This window comes from Elephas maximus, chromosome 23 (genome assembly GCF_024166365.1).
Source record: "Elephas maximus indicus isolate mEleMax1 chromosome 23, mEleMax1 primary haplotype, whole genome shotgun sequence".
NCBI classification, from domain to species: Eukaryota; Metazoa; Chordata; class Mammalia; order Proboscidea; family Elephantidae; genus Elephas; species Elephas maximus.
The window spans coordinates 48,148,305-48,171,160 of record NC_064841.1 but is presented as its reverse complement, the minus strand read 5'-3'; the positions used below and the strand labels follow the sequence as shown (position 1 = coordinate 48,171,160).

General features: G+C 41.9%; 1 pseudogene; it reads right to left on the bottom strand.

Moving 5' to 3' along the window:
* LOC126066245 (potassium-transporting ATPase alpha chain 2-like) overlaps nt 1-22,608 on the bottom strand; it is a 30,802-nt pseudogene extending 8,194 nt beyond the window's left edge.
* Between the last annotated feature and the right edge of the window lie 248 nt (nt 22,609-22,856).

Here is a 22,856-nt window from a genome sequence, read left to right as displayed (position 1 = left end):
CCAGCTAAAGTAGGAACAGTTCAATATTGCCTACTCTACCATGACTTGGAAGAATATGGCTTGTGATTATCGTGATTTGCATTTGTGGGCAGTTCTGGATTTAAGACACAACTGTCTCTCAAGGACACACCGATTCCATTGGATCAACCCTTGCTCCTGAGCCTCTTACATTTCCTCCCCTGACATTAGAGTAAGCTCTTTCCCTTTGCTATCACATTATATGTGAAGGGGCTGATAGATGTCTACTTGGAGCAGCCCCACATTCTTTCAACTGTCTTGATATTAATATGGTGACAGAACTCAATTTTTGGCTTAGATATCATGAAGATAAACGGATTTTGGAGGCTGGATATCGAGACCAAGGAGTAAAACCTTTAATTGTCCACCACGGTCTAGGACAAGACATGGCCCCTCCAGGGCACAGGGAGATAGCTTTCTCCTCACTGCTGTTACCGTTGTGGTTTATTCCACATAGATACAACCATTTCGTTTTAATGGCACAGTTATTAAAATCCTAGGTAAGTGAAAGTAGAGATAAAAGAAGGGAATTATGTTATTTACATAAAGAGACCTAAATACTGACCATCGTCTATGACACAAGTTCTTATTAGATAGAGATACAACATATATGAGGAAATTTTTGAGTCAGAAAAATGACTCTCACCTTGATCCCAGCACTCCGGCATTTGGTAACTGCATCAGGCACAGTGGACCGAGGAGGATCAATCATCGAGAAAAAAAAAATAAAATAAATGTTTTAAGAGCCCCACAAAACAGAGGTTGGAGGTGGGAAAGTTCATGGTGTCTATGTCAAATGCATAGGTTTCTGGAAACTCGTCTGCTGGCAGGTAGAGATGACAGAAACCTGGAATGGGCATGAGTTTGGGAGTTAATTAAACTAGGATAAGACATGACAAAAGAAAAGGGGGGCACATTATCATACACTCACAGTCCTTTAATATTTTGCCATTAAGGTAGAGTTATTATTTGATATTATAGTATACCAGAACTGTTTAATTCTTTCAATTCTGTAATGTATGGTTTTGGAAAAGGCATTTAATCCAGAAATCATTCCTTGTGTGCCCATTAGGATCCATGTTATATCCTAGGGATATAAAGACCAAGCCTTTACTTCTGAAGATGTCCCAGTTTGGTGGACAGAGAGGTAAAGAGATAAAGTTATAACAAAACATAGTCAGTGCTACAGAGCATAGCTATAATACAGCTACCTGGGGAGTCAGCAAAGGCTTCACGCAGGAGGTAACATTTGAGCTGGATCCTGAGACAGTAGATGTTTTTCAGGGAAAGAAGGGAGGATTGGGGGTGGAAAAGCCATTTTAGGCAGAGAAAACAGCATATGCTACTGCGCAAGGTTGAGAAAGTACTTGGGGCATCAGGGGAATAGTATGAAGTTCACTCTTTAATCCAGATAAGCATGAGAGAAAGGCTATTAGGAATGGGGTAGAATCCTTTATTTCCCTGAAGGTGTCAGCCTCTCCACGTTGAGGTAGAAGGGATTTCTGTGACTACTGGGACTTCTTAGACCTTGTGATCTTCTCATTAGATTTGTATTTAATTTACTCTCAGCATGGTTCACTACTTTACAAATATCAATAAAGTATAGACTTTGAGAGGTCAAATGTGAGTTTCTAGAGCTACTCTACTCAGATTGATATCTATCCTGTGTTGCAAAGGAGATTACCCAGTCTCGTGGAATATTTAGAGCATGCTAAAGTATTATCATTTCATTTATATATTTTATCTGTTTTACAAACTCAAACACCTTTTAGAAACACACATTCCATGGATTCCAACATCTCTATTGACAAGATCTTTAATGCTTAATGACTCTCATCACCAACCTTAAATTTTATCATTCTGCTGTTCTGAGCAGGGGTCATTTGATCAACCCATAACTCTCACAATGGAACGTGTTGTCCCCCCAAACCTTAAATAACCTCAAAGAGGGTCCTCCACAATGGTGGTATTTCCAAATTTCCAACATTCCCTATCTCAGTTACTGGCATTACTTTTTTTATTAATCACGCAGACTTTTTTTTTTTAATGTACTTTTCTCCTCTAATTAGGTGCTAAGTTGCCAATCCATGTCCATGAAGTCTCTTGCATCTGACCCCTCCTTCAGATTCCCATGGCCTTGGAAAAAATTCCCATCCCGTTTCACCTGAATGAGAGCAGCCACCTCTCCCTTAGATGGATGCCTCTCCTTTCCCTGTTTACCCATCTTACCATCAAAAATTATCCTTAAAAACACACCAAAACTTTGATTAGCTCATTCCTGATGTGAAGCCTTCAGCAGCTCTCCACGAACTGCAGAGCAAAACCCCAATTCCTCACCCATCTGTTCAGTCTAATTTCTCATCTATGACTATGCTGTGACTGTGACTATGCTATCTCATGCCCCCTACAACAGTCAGCACCAGTAGGCTGGCTTCGCTTGCCTACATTTCCTTATCCAGTCCTGCCTTTGTGCTCTGGCTCATGTTGTGATCTCTTCCTTCAATACTTTTCCCAACCTCCCTTCAAAATGTTATCTGTCATTCAAGGCCCAGTTCATAATGTAACTCCTTCCATAAAATCTTCCCTGATTTTATGTATTGGAAGTGACCCCAGCGTTCTCTGTACTGTCATATATGTTTTTGTTATATGTTTACCATCATGTTTATCGTATTCTTCTTAGTATTATTCATGTGGATGCCGTAACTACTATACTAAATAATTCATTACTCAGAGATGCTTGCCTCATCTTGTGCCCTGATCAAGGGTCAGAACCTTGCATCTATCAGGTGATGGATAAGAGTTCTGTTCCAAAAGCTCACTCAGCATGCACTCACCCAGGCCTCCGAGCTCCATGTATGCTGTGTAGAAGGCCTCGGCTGTGCTTTCATTCAGGGGCCTCTGTTGGCCGTTGATCATGATGGTGTTGCACTTCTCCAAGATCCTCTCAGGGGCTCCTTCATCACCATAAGGAAATGTTTGTCAGTGGGGTCATCCGTCTCATGGATGGAGAGCTGGGAGGAGAGAAATAATTGAGCATGTTGCACACAGCATGTTACCTACTATTGATTCCATCTTAATTGCTAGGGGCATGAACTGTACAAGACTTTTAATTACTAACATGACAGGAAGATGAAAAACATCCCTTACTCTTGTTGAGCTACTTGTCCTTGAAATGTAAAGAAGGAAGAGGAATAATGACATCCCCAGGCATGTTCTACCCTCTTTGTCTTGTGGCCAAGCAATATGTGGAGATCTAGACTTGGCCCCAGGCCAGAGGCATCTTGAGTTTGAAACCAAACTAAATGGAGCATGTCTTTCAAACAGAAAGTGGTTGCTTCAGAGAAGGCCAGGATGGCCAGATACGGCCATCAGTCCTTGAAATCTTGGGCCTTGAATAAGATCTCCTGAGGTGCTCTTGAGAGATGTGGGGGCTCTGAGCCTCCACATCTCAACTCCTGTCTCTCCCTTCCTATTGTGAGCAGCACTTTTCTAGACACAACTACTCTGAGCTTAGGCAGGCATGAGGTCAGCAGGAAACCCTGTGCCTCTTCAGGTTCAAACTGATTAGCTTTGCTGCTTTGATGTCAGAGGAAATGGTGGGAATGTAAGGATGCAGACATTCTCGTGCACAACCTTTCTGGAGGACGGTTAAGTAATTAGGATCACAATTTTAGTATATCATTTTACCTGGCAACTCTACCTCTAGATTTATCCTAATAATATAATCAAAAATTGTGAAAAGTATATACATAATAATTGCCTTTGTCATCTAAATCCACCCAGTGCTAGTCTGCTATAACAGAGAAAGCACAAGTAGATGGCTTTAACAAAGAGAAATTTATTCTCTCACAGTCTAGTGGGCTAGAAGTCCAAATTTGGGTCACTAGATCCAGGGGAGGGGGTCTTCTCTCTCTGTTGGCTCTGGGGGAAGGTCCTCGTGATCAATCTTCCCTTAATCTAGGAGCTTCTCAGGCACAGGAACCTCTGGGTAAAAAGACATGCACTGCTTTCTTGGTGGTATGGGGTCTCTATGTCTCTCTGCCTGCTTCTTTCTTGTATATCTCAAAAGAGATTGACTTAAAATACAACCTAATCTTATAGATTGAGTCCTGTCTTATTAACATAACTGTCACTAATCCCATCTCATTAATATCAGAGAGGTAGCATTTACAATACATAGGAAAATCACATCAGATGACAAAATGGTGGATAATCACACAATGCCAGGAATCATGGGCTAGCCAAGTTGACATATTTTTTGGAGGGAACCAATCTATAACATTTCCACTCTTTGGCCCCCCAAAATTCATGTCCTTGCCACATGCAAAACACATTTACCCCATCATATCATAGCAAAAGTCTTAAATCAAGTCCAAGTCCAGTTCCAAAAATTCCTCTTCATCTGTGAAATCTAGAATACAAGTTATCTGCTTCCAAAGTACAATGGTGGAGTAGGCACAAGCTAGACATTTCCATTACAAATGGGAGAAACTGGTGAGAAAAAAGGGATAACAGGCCCCAAGCAAGTTAGCAGAACACATTACATTAGCTCTCAAGGCTTGCAAATAGTCCTCTGTTCTCTGACAACATTTAGCCAATGGCCCTGCCCTCCAGACTCTGGGTACTGGACACAAGCTCTGGATTGTGGGACTGGGCTTCAGCTGCATCTTCCAGGCCCACTGGAATGGCAAACTCTGCTCCCTCAGCTTTGGGCAGCCCCATTCTCCTGGTCCACCTGAGTGGTGACTCCACATTTTGAGACCCCAGAGGTTGTGACCCTACCCTTTAAGACTGAGGCAGCTCCGCTTCCTCTTTTCCTTGTCTCTTCGGCTTCTGTTTCCTGGTTTCTTGGCCTTTTGGCCTTTCAGACCTCGCTGCCCATGTCTGCCCTGCCGGGGTAGTAAACTTCAACTGGAAGGCACTCAGCTCTTTTGCTCCATGATTTGGCAAGCCTAGCTCCGCCAACAAGTACCTGGAGGTACCCCACACTGATAAAGGAGCCTCCAGCTCTCTCACTCCATGGTTGGGCTCCAGCTCCAGCTCCAGCTCCAGCTCCAGCTCCAGCTCCAGCTCCAGCTCCAGCTCCAGCTCCAGCGCTGTCTCACACTGGTCTCTTGGTTCTGCAGCTTTCATTTCTCTGCTGCTGTTTCTTGCCATCTGCACTGTCTCCAGTATAAGAGCTCCCCTTATTTCCTTCTGAGTAAATAGGAAACCATGGTGGCATAGTTTGTCTTTGATGTCCATAATTCCACCAACAGTCTCTTTAAGGCAATCTAGCTTTTTACTATTAAGCACTTTAAAACTCTTCCATCCCCTATTCATTCAGTTTCAAAACTACTTCCACATTTTAGGTATTTGTTACAGCAGCACCCTACTCTCAGTACCAAATGTCTTAGGCTGGGTTTTCGACAGAAGCAAAACCAGTAAAGCTAATATATATACACACATATATATATTTTATATATATATATATATGTTTATAACAAGGAAATGGCTCACGCAGTTGTAGACGCTGGAACATCCCAAGTCCGTGGGTCAGGATAGAGGCTTCTCCTAATTCACGTAGCTGAAGTGGCTGGCAAACCCAAGATCAGCAGGTCAGACAGCAGAGCTGTTGCTCACAGGCTGCGAACATTCACAAATTCCAAGATCGGCAAGCAAGATGGCAGGTAAGCTGCTAGCTCAAGTTCCAAGAACCGGATGTCAGAAGCCAGCTGCAGGATCCAGAGCAAACAAAAGCCCAGAAGTCTTGCCAGAAAGTTCACTTACATATTTGATGTAGGCCACACCCCTAAGGAAACTCCCTTTCATCTGACTGGCTACTCACAGCAGATCCCATCATAGAGGTGATCATATTATATCAGTCTCATCATGAAAGTGATCATCACATGACTGCCAAACTACACCATAACTGCCAAACCACTGAGAATCATGACCCAGCCAAGTTGACACATATTCTTAACAATCACAATAATAAAATGGCCTTACACCCAAAAAATAAAACAAAACCCATTGCCATCGAGTCGATTCCTACTCATAGCAACTCTATTGGATGGAGCAGAAATGCCCTATAGGGTTTCCAAGGAGCGGCTGGTGGATTTGTACTGCTGACCTTTTCATTAGCAGCCATAGCTCTTAACTACTGCACTACCAGGTCTCCAATCCTTAAAATAGCCCTTATTATACACCAGGTACTCTTCTAAGCACTCAACAGGAATTTCTGGAAGCTGGAGTGTTTGGAAGAAAATAAGCCAACTACAAAGAAAATTTCTACCCTTTGGGGCCATCAGTGGATCCTCAATCAGTAGTTTTTGACTATTGGATGTTAAACCGAAACAAACCAAACCTGTTGCCACTGAGTCGATTTTGACTCACAGCAACACTATAGGACAGAGTAGAACTGCCCCATAAGGTTTCCAAGATGTGGCTGGTCCATTTGAACTGCTGACCTACTAGTTAGCAGTTGAGCTCTTAACTACTGTGCCACCAGGGCTGCAAAAGAGATCAGTAAAATTAAAAAAAAAGAAAAAATAGTAGAGGGTCAACATAGTGTTGCCAAGAAGGACCTGGCAGTCTACTTCTGAAAAAATTGGCCAGTGAAAACCTTATGAATAGCAGCTTTTTTATGGACAAGTAAAAATACTAAACAAGCAAATAAAATTGCCATCTTACCGTCACCATCATTTTCTAAAAGATAGCACATTTCGAAATGTAAAAAAGCAGGAATACTATAGTAGATGCTTTTACAGTGTGTACCATGTGCCAAGTTCTGTTCCAAGTGCTTCACACACTACTCATTTAATACTCAAAACAATTTTAAGACAGTGGGTACTATTATTATCCCCTTCGCAAATGAGGAAACTGAGGCACAGAGAGGTTAACTGACTTGCTTGAGGTCACACAACTAGTAGGTATTAACTTGGATTTGAACCCAGGCTACCAGGCTCTAGAGTCCCTGGCCTTAATCATGAATGACACAAAGGACAAGATTGTAAATTAAATAAATTCATTCTTATATAAAACTTATCACATTGTCAGCTCATTTTCCAATCTGCCATAGATTGCTGAAGTATTTTCATAGATTAGTCTCAGTTTTTTGGAGCCCTGGTGATGCAGCGGTTAAGAGCTCAGCTGCTAAACAAAAGGTCGGCAGTTCGAATCCACCAACAGTTCCTCGGAAACTCTGTAGGGCAGTTCTACTCTGTCCTGTAGGGTTGCTATGAGTCAGAATTGACTCGATGGCAACAGATTTGGTTTTTTTCCGGGAGTCTCAGTTGGGGAATATTATTAAGATCAGTGAGACTCTTCACCATTTTTCCTTCAGTTGAGTGGTACACCAAAGAGTTTATAATGACCTCTACAGCTCTTTGTTTAGGGTGGAGTTTTGCTCTTTTGTAGTGTCTCTGTATGGCTCTAATAGCATCTAAAGAGTTTCTCTGAACTCTTCAGGAGGAGTCTACACAGGGACCCTCTCTCGTTTTTAGTCCCAACTCTGAATGGTCCACTTTCTTCTCTAACTTTCTGTACGTGAAAAAGTACAGGCTTCATTTCTTCTTCATTTCTCATAGACTAGGAATGCCTTTACTGTGGTAAAATGGTGCCTCCTTATGATTCTGAATCTTGGAAGATAATCTAACATAGTCCTCAGGAGCATGGACTACCTGGATTTGAATCCTGGCTCTGCGCCTTACTAGCTGTGTGATATACAGTATCTTGGGCCACTAGCAGTTGCTTTTCCTGTTCAGAAGAGGAAGATGGGGATGGTTGTTGACCACCCCTGAAGTGAGGGGAGACCACTAGAAAGGTTGGCTATATTCTTTCTGCACAGTGGGTAGAAAGGAGGTCCCTATCAACTACTTATAAAACGGATTGGAAAGAACGTGGCTGATCACCTGAGAGATTATTCACTTATTTTTACAAAGGGCAAGGCTTACACGGAGTGAAATGAAATTGCTCTGCCTTTTTATTGTGGTAGGAAAGTATGAACTTTGCAGTTAAGCAGACTTGTTTGAAAATTGGTTGTGCCACTTAGAGACAAAAGTCAAAACTTGTTTAAGTGCCTGTTTCCTTATTTATAAATTGGGATTAATTAGTACTACCTCACAGGCTTACGGTAAGAATTCAATAAATAATGTGGGTAAAGTGCCTGATATATACTAGGTGTGCAGTAAGGTTAGTTCTGCCCCCTCCCCTCTCCCTTTCATTTAGGCTATTGCCTTCCGCTTGTACAAAAGTTACTTTGAAGTCAGGGTCTGTCACCAGCCTTTTTTTTTCACTAGAAACACTCCTCCTAATACAAGAAGCTGGTGTGTGTGTGTGTATGTATTGGCTGTGTGTGTGTGCGTGTGTGCATGCGCACATGTGTGGGTGTATGGGAGTCTCCGGGTGGTGCAAACGGTTAGGGTGCTGTGCCGCTAACCTAAAGGCTGGAGGCTCAAGTTCACCCAGAGGTACCTTGGAAGAAAAACCTGGTGATCTACTTCCAAAAAATCATCCTTTGAAAGCCCTATAGAACACAGTTCTACTCTGACACACATGGGGTTGCCATGGGTCAGAGTTGAGTCCATGATACCTGGTTTACTTTTCTTATGTATATATATGTAAATACATATGCATATATATGTTTTGTTTGTGTGTGTGTGTGTGTGTGCGTGTGTGTGCGTGTGTGAGTGGGTGTGTGTGAGTGGGTGTGTGTGTGTGTGTATGTAATACAAAAGAATCATGCATAGGAGCAGCCAGGTCTTGACAAACTCTTCTTTTCTAATCTATCCTTCTTCAGGGAAAGAAAGGAAGCCAGCAAGGAAAATTTGATCTCAGTTTACCAGATGCCCAGGCCCTGTATCCCTCAGGATTATTTTTAAAGTCAGGCATCATTCAAAATACATACTACCCAAAGGATATGTGCAGATAGAAATATCATCCTAGTGATAACAAAAATTGCCAGATGTGAGGAAAAACTCACCTGGAATTTGCTAGTAGAGTTAAAGGGGATTTCAGTTACTTTATGGTTTCTTTTTCTAATTTCCATCACATCACCCAGAATCACCTCTGAGAATTTCAAGAGAGCAGATTCTGAGGCATCTCCAATCACAGTTTTCTGGGAATTAAAGGAAATAAATATTTGCAGCAGATAACCTGGTTCTTGCAATTGTTTGCAATGAACCAACCTGCCTTTAGCAGACGAACCAACATGTATTTTGACTGAGAGTTTACAATCCAGCAGGAGAGACAAGATGATTATATGGAAATTAGTGAATGATTAAGACAACTATGATGCCACCTACTGGCATTTAGAGAGGTTCAAAGAAACTGCAGCTCAGTGAGGACTGGGATGTTTCATGAAAGCAGCAGCTATTGAACTAGATCTTGAAAGATGGTTGGATTATAGTAAGAGAAGCCAGAAGAAAGCCTTATAGAAACCAGGATGCTACAAGTAAAGGTATAAAAGCGGATAGATCCTAGTGTGAACGCCAGAAGTAAAGATGGACATGGAGGTATGGTAAGATTATGGAGGGCTATAAAAGGCAGGCTGAGCTCTAAACTCAAGAAGTAGAAAATAGGATAGCACTGTAAGTTTTTCAGCAAAGTTAGGTGAAGATAAAAGTGCTATTATTTAAGAAAAACGTGTGGCATGCAAGAAAGACTGGGAGGGGGATAAACTGGAATCAAGAAGGCAACTTAATTGGTTGTTATAGTTATTTAGACAAAAGTATCGGAGATAAATGTAAAATTAGATACATTTTTTTAATTGTGCTTTAAGTGAAATTTACACATCAAGTTAGTTTCTAATACAAAAATTTATATACACATCGTTATGTGACCCTAGTTGCTCTCCCTATAATATGGACAGCACACTCCTCCTTTCTGCCCCTGATTTCCCATATCCGTTCAATCAGCTTTCTGCCTTCTCATCTCGCCTACAGACAGGAGCTGCCTGTTTAGTTTCATGCATTTGCCTGAACTAAGAAGCACACTCTTCACGAATATCATAAAATTAGATACATTTTGAAGCATAAATGACAGGACTTAGCGACTCACTAGATACAGGAAAGGAGAGAGTCAAAGATGACTTCTAAATGTTTTGGCCTGGATGACAAGTAGAAAGATTGTCATAGAGAATACGCCCTAACACCAGTTCCTTAAGTTCCATCCAACTGTATTTTAAACTTCAGTTATGTAATAAAGAAACCTTGATTACATCCACTTGGATGGTGAAGAAGTTAGGGAGGGAAAATAACTTAAAGAAGCATTTATTTTCTGGAATGAAACAGAATTTTCAAAATTACTTAAATCAATTTCTGAGAACTTTTAAACATTTGTGTAATTCTCAAAACTAATTACACAGCAAAGGAAATTTTCTTCATATCCGTGAGTCAGACTTGCTCTTGTTAGTATAAACTTCACTGAATTGAAGAGAATAAATCAAACACTAAATCAGAGGAGAGAATGGCTTCAAACTGGCTGTGATTTAAGACCTAGTTAAGCAGAAGCTTTACCTTCATGATGGGAACACTTTCCTGTCTTGGCTTGAACTCAGCTCGGTTACACAGTGTTATTATCTTGGATAAAGAGGCCCAGGTTCCAGAGCTTTGGTCAAAGGTTTGGTCTGGAAAACAAAGAATGGACAACGTGAGCTGGGGTGTGCTATCAAATGGCCATGCTGCTTAAATGATTCTTAGAGACTGCACACCAACACTGTCATGTTTAGTTCAATCCCCTATGCACAGGTCCACAGCTTTGGACCATGTTGAATGTTCCACAAAACTTACGTGAATGGTCTTCACTTGTGTCAGCCATGAAGATCTGATTGTCAAACCATAGATGGGCCACAGTCATCCTGTTTTGAGTCAGAGTCCCAGTCTTGTCAGAGCAGATGATAGAAGTGGAGCCGAGGGTCTCTACCGCCTCTGGGTTCTTCACGGCCATCTGTTTTGCTGTCAGTGTCAGTATTTTCCCCTAAATGGGAGAGAGAAAGAAGCTTTTGAAAAAAGCATAGGTAGACATTACTGAGCATTTTGATCACAGATTCTGTAAAAGAATTCTGATCAAAAGAGGGAAAATGCAGAATAGAATTACAAATTCTCATGGATTCCAGACTTTTTGGAGCCATGGTGGCTGGATGAATCCCTGAAACTATTGTCCTGAGATAATCTTTAAACCTTAAACCAGAAATATCCCCTGAAATCTTTGTAAAACCAAACAACAGTTTAGCTTAACTAGTGAAAAATATCTGCCTTGAGCATTATGCTCTTTTAAGCTCTATATAGGACAAATTGACAACAGCAACTCGAAAGATTAGAGAGGAACCTTAGGAGACAGTGAGTTTATGTTAATAAGGGAGGAACAACTCAGAAATGAAGGGTGAGAATGGTTGTACAACTTGACAAATGTAATTAATGTCACTGGGTTGTACAAGCAGAATCCTTGGAATTCTGTATGTTTTAACAACAACAAAATAAATAAAATAAAATAAAAATAGGTTGAAAAATAACTACTTTGAACTCAGTTTCAATAACATATGCTTAGCAAGTTTAGCTGTGATTGACTTTCAGGAGATAACTGATTTGGGGATAAAAGTATAATTACAGAGGTAGCACAACAGACCTAGTGGTTTATAAGGCTTATATGCCAAAATTCTTCTTCTTTTTTTTTTTTTAACACTTCTTTGACCCTTCATATTTTGAAGAAGATGATCCTGAGGTGGCAGAGAGAGGCCAGGTTGCTATGGCCTGTACTCATGCGTAATCATGAAGTGAGTTTTGCCTATGCAGCTGCTATGTTGTTTGTAAGGATGAATGTGTGAGAGAAATGTTCACTGGGGTATGCCAAGGAGGTTGTTTAAAAGGACTCGCTTGTTGCTTTGGGGAATCAAGAAGTATTTGTGTTTCATTTTCAGAGGTCCATATTTTACTGGAGCCCTGATAGTGTAGTGGTTAAGAGCATGGCTGTTAACCAAAAGGTGAGCAGTTTGAAACCACCAGCTGCTCCTTGGAAACCCTATTGGGCAGCTCTACTCGATGGCACTGGGAGGGTGGGTACTCTGTTCTATAGGGTTGCTATGAGTCAGAATCGACTCGATGGCAAAGGATTTGGTTTGGTTTTTTGTATTTTAAAGACTCTTAGCTCTCTTTTTTAAACTTCCTGATCTTGAAGGGTTCTCTTGGCTCCAATTTCTTCAAATAATACTCTCATGGAGTCAGAAGAAATCTGAAGTTCAAAAAATTCTTCTGTCCTTGAGCAGGACAATAGCAGACCAATGATTATGTAGGCCACTTTTACATACAACTGGACATATGAATCCCTTCCTCCCTCCACCCACAGGAACTTCATAGCAGAGACTAGGGAGAAGGGTGGCTTTGACTAAGGATTTAATTAGGTGGGCCGTTACAAAGGGAGATCTAAGTCTAAATCCGAGGTAGGGACAGAAAATAACTGAATTGCTTTGCAGATGAAAATGAGAGAAATTTCAGTTTTTGCTCCCGAGAGAGAAGAGAATCGAGGCAAACAATGTGGCTTGGAGACTGTCTAACTTCCTAGGCTGGAATTGCCAAGGAATTTTTTTTTATAAAGAATTGTGAGAAATTCCTTAAATTATATCAATGGTGATTCAAAACTATCTTATCTAGATCTTAAGGAGCAAAGTAATGTGCAAGATTACAGACAGATCTCCCAAAAATGGAAAGTTTTCAAGGACAATGCCTTCTAATGTTAAAAATATCACAATTCCTCTTGTCCCTCTAAGAAACAATCTATTCAGAATGTTCCATTTTTGTCCATGATGAAGCAGGAGTTTCACTCTAAAGATAGAGAAGGTTTGTCATTTGCTTGTGGAAGCTTACCTAGCATAGATGTTATGTGTTAACAATGTCAAGGTATAGGTGGCTACCTAACAGCATGAACTCACAGTGACAGTGGCCTGGAAGCCCTCAGTCACATTGGCTTCAACAATGCCAATGAGGACGATGATGGAGTCCAAGACTGGATTCTTCATGGACACTGTGATAACGAAGAAAATAATGCCAAGGGAGATGGCCACTCCTGCCACAATATGAACAAAATGCTCGATCTCAACGGCAATGGATGTCTTCTCATTCCCAACTCCTGAAGCCAGTGAGGCAATTTTTCCAATGATGGTGCGGTCACCCGTGTTGATGACCATGCCAGTTGCTGTGCCTATAGGAGAAGTAGACATTTTATTCCAGGGGTCCTAGGCTATGAGAGGAACACAATCAGCTTATTGGTCCTCTCTTCGGTGGCTTACATGATCAATTAGTACATGACATTACAGGACAAAAATCAGTTCTCTAGGCTCTTCAAATTTCATGTTTTCTCTGGGAAAACCTTTGTAACAAGAGAAAGTAAAAAGATAAAAACAAGGCCTAAGGAGGGAGAAGTTCATGTGGCCCTTAAAGCCAGCTAGACTTACCTTCCAGACACGTTGTAGAATAGAAGCCAATGTTCTTTGTTTCCAGAGGATTGTCATCAGTGAAGTCACAGGACCGGGACTGGGGCTCGGATTCCCCAGTGAGAGACGAGTTATCCACCTAGAAGTTTGAAAAATATTCAGAATTAGGTTTCCTGCCTCACATATACTAAAATCAGTAAAGCCAATAGAATGCCAACAAGTTACAAGCTTGATCCTTAAGGGCACCCCGTGACGCTTACCTTGCAGCCCTGAGAAGAGAGCAATCTGATGTCTGCAGGAATCTGGTCTCCTCCTCTAATCTCTACTATGTCCCCCATCACCAGCTGCTCTGATGGGATTGTCTTCTTCTCTGCATCTCGGAGAAGAAGAGCTTGCTAGGAAAGAAAAATGTGACAGATGTCTCAAATCCTGAAATGATGCTAATCCCCCTCCTTTGTTTATACCTCTGCCAAATCTGAGAAATGGATTAGAATTCATGGTTTAATGGCACAAAATAAAATGAAAGAGTGTTTCACCTGGGGTCTGAAGACGCCCAGAAGTAGTTTTTCTTGAGGAGAAGCTCATAGAGATACTCTTGGAACCAGAAAATGCTGCTGTAGGCAGGTACAGCAAAGTAAGAGACACAGGCCTGATGGAAAGGGAGTGACAGTTAAGGATGAATGACTGGCTGTCATGTGCAGGAAGAGCACTGAAGGTGAAGCCAAAGGGTCCAGTGATCTTGCTAAAGTAGGGAAAACTCTAATGAGGTAGATTTCCTGCTTTTTAGCAAGGAAGGAGGTATCCTTTGCATTCATAATCTTTTCTTCTGGTTACCAGTTAGTTCTTTGGCCTAGGGACAACCCAGTTCTCCTGTTCTGTGTCAACAGCGGTGCTTGGACTCCCTAGAGGATATACAGCAGAACTCCTCGTTCCCACACTGACCGCATCTAGGGCAACATGCACTGAGCTCAGGAATGGGAGCAAAATGGTCCCAGAAAAAGAATCTTAGGTTAATCTCCTTAGCTTCCAGTGAACACTTCCTGAACTTCTACAGTTTATTCCCTCAATGACCCATATAATGATGTTGCTTGAATGGTTTACAAATCCTTCAGAGTAGTAGCAGAAGACGTGATGCAATGACTAACGCTTCTGTCTTACTTTTTTCTTGACAAAGCATTTTCCCATATCTTACTTCATTTGATCATCTCAAAACCCTTTGAGGAAATGAGACTCAAAGAGAGTAGGTAACTTTCTCAGGATTTCTCAGACAGCAAGTGATGGGGCCAGGGCTTGAGCAAAGATGCTCTGCCACCAAAACCCCGCTTTTTTCATTAGCTGATGCTTCTTCATATGAAAGTACTGTAAACAGTAAAAGAAAGATGGCTGCTACTCACCTGAGGAATCATTTTACTGAAGCTGGCTGTGATGTTGGTGCTTTTTGCCTGTTGGTAATAAGCAAACGTGCCCATTAAAATAACAACCAGGACAAGCACGGCACCCAAATACACCTGAGTGATGAGGAGAGGGGTCAATCAGTAAAACGAATGATAGTAATGAACCAGATCCTAGGGCTAGATCTCTCCATGGAAATGTGAGACACGTGGCATCTGGTACGATATAATTTACATGCCATAAAATGTACCTGTTTAAAGTGTACAATTCAGTGATTATTTATTTCAGGCTTATTTATTTAGTTCAATTATTATTTTTTACAATTTTTAAGCAAATTTACAGTTGGGCAACCATCACTACAAACAGACCTTAGAACATTTCCGTCACCCCGAAAAGCACACTGACTCGTGCCTGTTTGCAGTAAATCCTCCCCCCACCTCCCCGCCCCCGTTCTATCCCCAGCCCCAAATAACCACTAATCTGCTCACTGTTCCTACAGATTTCCCTTTTCTGGACATCTTTCACTTAGCATAATGTGGGCCAATTCAGTTTTGTGGTTTTGCCACCCAGTTCTCAACAGGCACAGAGCTTTCCATGTTTAAAGGGGAGAATTAGCTTTGAGGAGAAAGATCTCAAAAATACTTCACATGGACATAGTGTTTTTTTCCCCCCTTAGGGACTCACGGTGCTTTCTAATTTTATTTTTTAATTCATGCCTGCACTACATCTGAGACGTTAGGAAGTCAGACGTAATTCTGTTTTATATATGGGACAATGATTCATTTTCTACAGCCCGTGCAGTGCTCAGGGGCAGTGCCCTGACTCCAGTCCAGCGCTCATCCCACTAAGGCCTAAATTCATGGTTTTGTTCTCCCCTTTTTCCAAGTCAACAGAGCCATGTAGGGGATCAGCCAGAGCCTTACATCATCTAGGGGTGTGGAAGGATCTTTGGAGTACTCAATTCCATATGTGATCCAGCTCAGAATGACTCCCATTCACAGAAGAATGGAAAAGCCCCCCAGCATCTGCCTGAGGAACTTGATAATCTCTGGGGTCTCCTTGGAAGTGCTGAGGGCATTGGGCCCATACCGAGCCAGGAGATCTGCAGCTCTTGCACTGGAGAGACCCTGTGAAGGCCAAGCAAAAACAAAATAGGTATTAGATAGTTCTTTTCCCTCAGGGGTGGATCACATTCCTGCAGGTTGCGGTTAGGAATTAATGTGCCAGGCGAAAGATGGTCCTGGAGCAAGAGGACCAGTGCTTCAATTCCCTCTCTTCCCCATGTTTAAAGAATATTTAATGCTTAATATGACCCAGGCATGGTTTAAAGTGCTGTACACATATTTATTCATTTACTCCTCAAAATAACCCTATGAGGAAGGCTCTGTTATTACCCTTATGTTACAGATGTGGAAATTGAGGCACATAGAAGTTAAGTAACCTGCCCAAGGTCACCCAGGTATTAAATGGTGGTGTGAAATTTCAACCCCAGTAATCTGGCTCCAGTGTCCAAGCTCCTAACCACTATGCTCTGCTAAGGAATTTAAATTCTTTGAGATCTATCTACAGATAGATATATCTCTGCCAAGACGTTTTTGAAATGCAGAAGCTAGTCACCAGGGTTAAGGGCAAAGCAGTAAATACAGACAAAACATGTCACCTTTTCTGGGACGTTGCCGTCAAGTCAATCCTGACTCATAGCAACCCTACAGGACAGAGTAGAGCTGCCCCATCGGGTTTCCAGGTTATAAACTTTATGGTTGCAGGCTGCCACATCTTTCTCCTGCAGAGCTGTTGCGTTCAAATCGCCGACTTTTCAGTTAATAGCCTAGCGCTGAACCACTGCGCCGCCACCAGTGGTTTCTGTATAGCACAATACGGATACTTTTCTACTTTTGTACACATCTACCCTGAGTTCTTGTTCATCTTAACAGTTACAAATCCCACCCAACCTTTGAGGCTCAAACACAAAGTCACTTCTTGCAAGAGCCTTCACTGGTGCTGTATGTTGCCCATAGGTACATGGAGGTGCACTCACCCTCTTTTGAAATCTTGAAATGTCAGTCATAGGATTTTCTTTTTCCCCACAAACTACAGTGTCACTATGAGTCAAAATTGACAGGAATGGGTTTTGATCATCTTCTACTTGGAAAGTCTTGTATATGGATTTTTTTTTTTTCATATCACGAGCTACTCAAAGGCAAGGAATACGTCTTGTCCACTTTTGGGTCCTCTCTAGGATCAATAGAATCCCTGGGTTGCACAAACAGTTCAGTGCTTGGCTACTAACTGGTGACAGGAACCCACCCAGAGGCACCTCAGAAGCAAGGCCTGGGTGACCTACTTCTGAAAGGTAATAGCCATAAAAACCCTATGGAGAATTTTTGAACAAAATTTCTGGTTGGTTGACATTCATGTAACTTTGCTAAAGAGTTACAAGACAATCACAAGATTAGTGAGTGTTGGTTATAAGACCCCTAAAGTTTTGAAAACAGGATATGTTCATTAGTTTTGAAAACAGGATATATTTATTATCTTGAAAACAGGATGTGTTTATTAATTTTGATTGTTTTCTGGAAGGTAAGTGAAAGTTAATGAATAATGAAACCAGCCTTTCTGGTTTGTGGTGCAGTGATTAAGAGCTCGGCTGCTAACCAAAAGGTCTGCAGTTTGAATCCACCAGCTGCTCCTTGGAAACCCTATGAAACAATTCTACTCAGTCCCATAGGGTCACCCTGAGTTGGAATTGACTCAATGGCAACGGCTTTTTTTTTTTTTTCAGTCTTCCAGCTACTTTTAAAGTTAGTTTATAGCATAGCTAAAGGATTCAGAGTAACCAACTTAATATCATCACCCTCCATTTCTCATTCCTTTTCCAGAACCCTACTCATCTTTCTAAATGACTGTTGAACATTTACACCTGGGTGTTCCAGAGACATTTAAAATAATAAAATTTAAAATAAAACTCATCATCTCCTCCCTGCTACCATCTCTGATCTCTCATCTCCCCTAATCCTCCCACCTGACCAGATCTTCTTCTCCCCTTGAATTCTCTACTTGGTTAATTCAATTAGTGATTCATCAAAAAAAAAAACCTTGCAGTCTCTTCCTCATCAAGTCCTATTGGTTCTCTCTCTAAAACATCTCTTCAATCTGCCCCCTTACTTCCCATCTTACTGCTGCTGCCCTGTTTCAGATCTCATTCTCTTTGTCCTAAATTATTGTCACATTTTTCTAGAAACTCCCCATTCCATCTCCCACTTAAAAAAAAAAACAACCAAAACAACTTCTATCCAAGCTGTCTTTTGAAAACCAGTCTTATTAAATCACTTACCTGTTTAGAAATTGTGCCCCTTATACACTTAAAGTAGTTTCTGTTCCTTAGTTTAATATCAAAGTGCTTGAGAGTTTCACCTAATTTACTCTTCCCCCAGCCTCATTTCTACAGCACCTCTTCTGTTTCCACACCCTAAGTTCCAGTGACCCCTGATTGCTCTCAGGATCTAAACGTGTTCTGTTCTCTTTGGCTCCCTGGGTACTGGGCCAATTAAATTCTAATCACCCTCTTAAGTCTCAATGCAAACACTGCATCACCTAGGGAGCCTGCTCTGGTTCCTCTAGTCAGAATTCATCATTCTCTCAGCATATTATTTAAACTTTTCATTACTCATTTAAGTGAAATACAGTGGATGTTATATTTTTGTACACATCTGTCTCCCCTACAGAACTGTTTACACCTTAATATCAGAGATTATCTTGTTCCTCTTTGTATTTCTCCATGTTCAGTACGGTGGTCCGCGCATAGTAGATATTTCTGTCATACATTCAGTATGTAAACCTTGTGGTATCAAGACACCAAGGCTTGAATTTTCGTTTGAACTGGAATTCACAGCAGAAAGCAGTACTTTCTGAAGTGCCTGTGAGCACACCAGTGTGCTCCTGGAGAGAGCCTCCCTTCTTGGACGAGAAGGTGGGAACAAGCAGGGTCCTAGACTGTTACTCTTGATCCTTACTTTTTAGATCCCGTTTCCCCCATTCTCTGATAAGAAGAGCACCATGTACCACAACACAGGAATTAAAAGCAACCTCTGACTGTGACAGCCAGGAAAGTATCAGTATCTTTCTAGGGTGTACCATAGCTTTTCTGCAACCACAGTAAAAGGATTGTGTACAACCAAGTGGATAGCTCAGTGAAAGGGCCTTGGCTTAGGCAAGTCAGCTCCTTGAGGTTGGCCAGCTCTTCTGCCACATTCTAGGCATGTGGACCACTGGTGTTCTCAAAGTTGCTGCTATAGGTCATTCACCCTAAAGTGATATCTACTTTTCTACACACACTGAGCACACAACCTTTCCATTTATATGGTCAGAGGGCTTCTCTCCTGATCATTGGTCAATGACTTACTGTAATGATGTTTGTTCCATATTTCTTTTCCAAGTCCTCCATGCTGAGTTGTGGTCATCCTGAAATCCAGTAAAGGAAGAAGAACGGAGTGAATTAGATACTTCCAACAAAAGGCCCAAACCTTGAGCTTTGACCAGCCCATGAAAGCTAGGAGTAGCACTGAAGATGGGAGAAGGGCCAGGAAGTGGGGGAGAAAAAGGAAAAACTCCATTTGGTCAGGTGGTTGCTGGAGTAGGGGAAGGGCGCTGCTTCAGGAGAGTCTTGTCCTAATTCATGGGCTAGGGAACTTTCTGGCCATTCCTGAAGAGTTCAGGCTTAATTTGTCACTTCTCATGTAGTAGCTGTCCTTAGCTTTCATCAACAAAGTAATGTACAGCACCTCAACGTTGATCTCCAGCACATGTAAGTCCTAAGATACTTGTCTTCCAGGTACTAGCTATCTGGATACTTAATACAGACCTAAATCCAGGGATTAGGATAATGAGCAACACCAAACCAGACCCTCTACATCTTATTCAATGATTTGCTTGAGCAACAACCAGGATCCTATGTTCTGACAACTCCTTATCCATGCAGCCCCCACTGGGTGTCTCTGGCACCAAGAAGCATGCCTTTCCTTATTCATGGAATGGAACTCAGATAGTTCCCTGGTGAGAGAAACCCCATGGACTAAAAACCTGCCAAATAAATGGCCGTATGGCCCACAATTGCTAATTCTACCATGGAATCATTAGGCTGTTGTTGCTGTTGTCCGTCATCATTAAGTTGATTCCAACTCACAGTGACCCTATACTAAAGGACGGTTTTTCACTGTTGGCACTATTGACATTCTGGGCCAGACAAGTCTTTACTGTGGGGGGCTGTCCTGTACATTGTAGGATGTTTAGCAGTATCTTTGGCCCCTACCCACTAGATGCCAGAAGTATCCTCCCCGAGTTGTGACACACCGAAATGTCTCCAGACATTGCCTAGAGTCCCCTGGGTGGGGGTAGAGGAATCACTACTCCTCTTCCACTGAGAACGACTAGGTTAAAGGACTAAAAGCTTCTTCCTGTAGCAGAAAACCCATGGTTAAGCCTTCCTTACCTCACCTAGAAAACCCAGCACTTAGGAGTAACAAAGTCTATTTATTCTTATTTATCCCTGTGGCTGATTCTTAAATCTGGAAACAAATATTTATGTTGGGATTGATACCAGAGCCATTTCTTTTCTTAATTATGTGGAAAAGGAGTTTCATGTTGCATTACAAAATTAAGCCTTCCGATAAAATATCTTTTTTTTTTTTCCTGCTTCTTACCCATTCCTCAGCCAGATTCTACTTTGTTCATGCATTCAATTTAACAGTTAATTGAATGTGATATTGCCTGGGACGCAAAGGATTAAGGCACAGTCCTGTTTATTCTCTTGAGGTCCACAGATAAACAACCAGCCCAGAGCACAGTACAGTATGCTAAACTCTGGACAGATACCACTGAGGGATGCTGAAAGCCATGGTCTGCATTGATGGACCTCTCACTGGAGAAGGGCGGTGCTGTGAGGCCAAATACCTTTCTTCCTCCCTCTAAGCCTGGGCTTCAGGGAGCAGTGCATGGGTGTCTGGGCGCCCTCTGCTGCCCAGCATGATAACAGCACAGGCTTGAGCCCTGGATCTGTTAGCATTTATTTAGAAGCAGGGCTTGCAATTAGATCTGTCATTGCCCAGAACACCAGAATAGACTTGAATATTTAGGAAGTTACAGTGAACGGAAAAGATAGCAGGAATGGGAAAAATTACAGGTCTAAGCCCTTCTAGAAACTTAATCTCCCTCTTAGAGAACAAGGGCAGCATATGCACTGCATGTCAGTGCCCTGCTAGAATGTATGTAGCAATCCTACCAAACCGAACCAGACCCATTGCTCTCAAGTCAATTCGGACTCATAGCAAGCCTATAGGACAGAGTAGAACTGCCCCATAGGGTTTCCAAGGAGTACCTGGTGGATTAGAACTGCCGACATTTTGGTTAACAGCCATAGCTCTTAACCGCCACACCACCAGGGTTTCCTTGCTCTCCTACAGTCCTGCCAATAATCCAGTCGCGAGCATCAGGCTCCTGAAACGTATCACTAAGCCTCTTCCAAGTCTCTATTCCAGGGCTTTGACCCATAATTTTTCGCATTCGTGGTACCATGCTGAATCTGCCAAATTGTAAAGCTTCAGGTCTGTTCCTGTTTCACTTCATCGACCATGATTGAACTGATTGGAACCACTTTGACGCCCTGTGCAGAAGGGAGGAACACTTTAGTTGTTATCAAGGTTGTAAGCACAGGAGAGGCACGAACGCGAAAGCATCCAAGCACTCTGTCACAAATTAAAGGACTCTTATGAGAAGGTGGAAACCCTGCTGGACTAGTTGTTAAGAGCTGTGGCTGCTAATCAAAAGGTCGGCAGTTTGAATCCACCAGGCAATCCTTGGAAACCCTGTGGGGCAGTTCTACTCTGTCCTATAGAGTCGCTATGAGTCGGAATCAACTCAAAAGCAGTAGGTTTGTTTTTGTTTTTTTGGGGGGGGGGTGTTATTCGAAAGTTGGGCAAAATGAGAGAAAGAAAGATGCTCCTTTCTCAGCAGGGAAGCAGAACACTTTGGCTAATAATATGGAAATTCTTTCACTCTGTTATATTTATCTCTACAAAATGCTCAAAAGGGATGTTCTCAGTGTAATAAACAGGCATATAATAGATTGACATATGGTCATGTTCTAAATAGCAATTCCAGGAAAGAGTAGGTATGTTTTCAATATTAAATGCTAGTAAATAATTCCTATTTTCTGAGCATCTACTATGTGTTCTACTTTATCTCATTTAGAAGTAGGCACCAGTTTTAATTCCTATTTTACAAAAGAGAAAACTGAAGCTTAATTCAAAGCAGGATTTAAATTTAGGTTAGTTCCCTTTCAGGGCTTGTATTTTTTAAAATGTCTATCTAGCTATCTACCTTCTTTCTCATGGGGCGTTATATATCCAGAAACCTATCAAGGTTTTTTTTTTTTTTTTTTTTTTTTATCAAGGTCTACTGGCTTTGGTTGTCTTCCTCAATAGGCTCTGGTTCAAATAGCTTTACTTTACAAGGTAAAAACTGGCAAGCGATTATGTAAGAGGGGCAAGCTCTCAGGAAGGCAGTAATCTGTGAGACCCATTTGACTTAACGGCTACTGACCAAATCAAGTTCTTCCTTAATCTCCTGTATCTGGTGATTCTTATTGCAGTTCAAATGCTTGTCCTTTGGGCCCCTGTACTTCTCCTTGCCATCCCCCTTGTCTGTTTTCTTGATGTCTTTTGTTATACTGAACTCCACAGAGTAAATATTTGGTGTTTTCTGAAAGAGAAACGGGTGCAATATTGGCCCCAAGTGGATTTTTGAAGAGGTGCTGAGCCGCCTCCAGTGAGCTCTCTGTGGGTCAGGGACATGCAGGGACAGGGAATGGAGCCCCCCCCCCTTCACTCCCTTGGTCTGGAGAAGAGAGCTGGAGGAGAAGGTGCTGTGGACAGTTTCTGGTTTCTGTCTCCCACCTCCAAACAACAATTCCACACCCCTTTCTTTTCCCCTTTCATCTATTCCTATTTAGGGAGAAGGTTGTGTGGGGCAGGCCTGCAGGGCCTCT